Genomic DNA, 2,787 nt, shown 5'->3' on the forward strand with positions numbered 1-2,787 from the left:
AACAAATGCTTTCCCTGGAAAAATAATCCCTAAGCATAGTTTTGCATGAGGAAATAGCCTAGGCAGAGGCAGCTGCACGTGTAAAGGCCAGAAGCCCTGGGAAAGGCTCTGAGCGAACATGAAGACAGTGTGGAAGAAAGACCAGGAGGGGAGTGGCAGGACCTGAGAGGTAGGTGGGGTACGGGGCCACACAGAGAACAAACCATGGAGCTGGAACCTCATTCCCCAAATAACGGGGCCATAAACAGGAAACTGAAGAGGAAGTGACAAGGTCAGGTTTACTTAAAAAGTCATTACTTAAAGCTTGCATAACATAAAATTAAGCATTTTTAGAGTGAACAATGTGCATTTAGCACATTTACAATATTGTACAAGCAATGTTACTCTCTGGATTTCATCCGGCCAAAGTAAAATCCCTCAGCTGGGTGTGGCGGCTCATGCCTATAATCCCAGCTCTGGGGAGGTTGGACAGGAGGATTATTGGAAAGTTTGAGGCCAGCCTGGGCTACAAAGTGAGCTCAAGGCCATCTTGACCTGCATAGTAGACCCTGTCTCAAAAAGACAGAAAAATGGGGCTGGCAAGATAGCTCAGTGGACTAAAGCACCTGTTTAGGCAGGCTCAGGGACCAGGGTTTGATCCCTGGCACATAGTGCCAGGCTCTGCCCCCAGGGCACCCTCAGACTTGGTGTGGTGGCCCCCACCTGTAATCCCATCACTTGGGAGGCTGAAGACAAGAAGATCACGATGAGTTAGATTTGTGTAATAAGACCCTGTACTAAATTACATTTAAAAAAAAGTAAGGGCCAGTCAAATAGCTCAGTGGATAAAAGTGCCTACAAGCAGGGTCCAGGGGTTTGATCCCCAGGCCTGCTGTGCCAGCTCCGCCCCTAGGGTGCGCCGAGATAGCAATTGAGACTGGGTGTGGTGGTGTGTGCTGTAATCCCAGTTCTTGGGAGGCTGTAAACAGGCAGATCGCTACGAGTCTGATCTAGTAGTGAGACCCTGAACATGCTGTAGACCCTTCCCTAAAATACAAAAAAAAAAAAAAAAAAGTAAAAGCCCTTGCCCACAGTTTCTCCCAATCTCCTTCCCCAGCTCCTGGCAACCTCCAGTGTACACACTGTCTATGTGAATTCATCAACGCTGGACTTCTCCTATGACAAAACAAACTACACATAATGTGATCTTTGTATTTGGCTTCGTTCACTTAGCTTACTGTCTCAGGGTTCATTAGGATTGTGGCTTGCACCAGTCCTTCATTCCTGGGTTGGGGACGTGGCTCAGTGATCGAGTGCTTGCCTCCTTGCATGCATTAGGCCCTGGCTTTGATCCTGAGCACACAAATAAAGCAAAACAGAAGGTTTTGTTCTTTTTAATGGATGAATGATGCAGGTGCTCCTCAACATATGGTGGGGTTCAACCTGATAAAACTATGGTAAGCTGAAAATATGGTAAGTTGTATTGGATTTAATGCATATAACCTACCAAAGTGACAGCTCAGCAACACATCAGAGCCCACCCAGAGACAGGGTAACCATATGGCTGACAGGAAGTTGTGGGTCACCGCCACTGCCCAGTGCCAGGAGATACAATACCATGTGTTGCCAGCCTGAGGCAAAAATCAATATTCCAAAGCCAAGCACAGATCCTATGGATGGGTATGTGTCACTTTGGCACCATCCTAAAGCTATGCCATGGTAAATTGGGACTGACTGTAATCTGTTCTGTGGAATTGTTCATTCATCACGCTTGGTGGACATCCGGGCTGTTCAGGCTCACTTTTGATCCCTTTAGCTGTGTCCCTGCTTGATTTGGAGGGGACAAGATTTCATGAGGAAGATAGTCTAGGGACTGCATCAGTGAAAAAAGCCCAGGGCCCTGGCCACAAGAAAGACAGCGCCAGTTTTCAAGGCTGATGGCTGGAAGGTGGGGCTGAGAGAGGAGAAAAATGTTCCCCCAGTTCCCAGCTTAAGACACAGGGATGGTGGTCCAATTCTTTTTACCATGGAAGGAGGGAAAATTTAAGGAGCAGAACATAGTGGTACCTACATTCAGGAATTGAATTCTTACAACCAAATCAAATTCACTGAGTAGGTTCAATGTTGACCTTATGGGGAAAATTTGATTTGGTTCTCATCCAGTTCAGTTTGTGACCAGAATCATGGAAAGAGTTAAGTCTGTGAACCAAGGCACCCCTGCACAAGTCTGGCTTGAACTTTGCAAGGGCCCTGGGCAGTGGTTGCAAGACGGCGCCAGTGAGCCCGGTGGCGAGGCCGCAAACTAGAGGTCTGCGGACGCTAGGTTAAGGGGTTTCTTTGGTTGGCTTGAAGAATAAGAATGGGAAACGGAGGACCTGGTGGCCTAACCATGCACAGGCCTTTGCAGGAAGCGTTCATGAGGGACAAGGCTTTGCCTTTCCGAAAAATTGAAGATTCAGCAAAATTACAAGAAATTGCTCTGGAAGGAAAACAAGACTAGAACATCACGGGAATCCCAATTCTCAGATCAGTACCCAGATCACTTGAAACAGCTCTATTTAGCTGAAGAGGAAAGACTCAAGAAGCAACTTAAAAAAGCCGACCAGCCTTTGTCAGAAGAAAAAGTTAACCAGCCTTTTCTTGAAGAACAGTGTAGAGTTGATGGTGCTTTGTGTGAAGACCAGGATCATCATCTGCCTCAGCCAGAAGAACGGTGTAGCAACACAGTGAGTCCTAACACTGTTCCCAAGAAAAAGAAAAAGAAAACATCCAGCCAAAAAGCACAAGAAGAATATGAGCAGGTACAAG

At 46.8% G+C, this 2,787-nt stretch overlaps 1 pseudogene; it reads left to right on the plus strand.

Moving 5' to 3' along the window:
- Nucleotides 1-2,162: 2,162 nt before the first annotated feature.
- Nucleotides 2,163-2,787, plus strand: part of LOC101573400 — a 941-nt pseudogene continuing 316 nt past the window's right edge.

Source organism: Octodon degus, unplaced genomic scaffold (genome assembly GCF_000260255.1).
Source record: "Octodon degus isolate 3935 unplaced genomic scaffold, OctDeg1.0 scaffold00156, whole genome shotgun sequence".
Lineage (NCBI taxonomy): Eukaryota > Metazoa > Chordata > Mammalia > Rodentia > Octodontidae > Octodon > Octodon degus.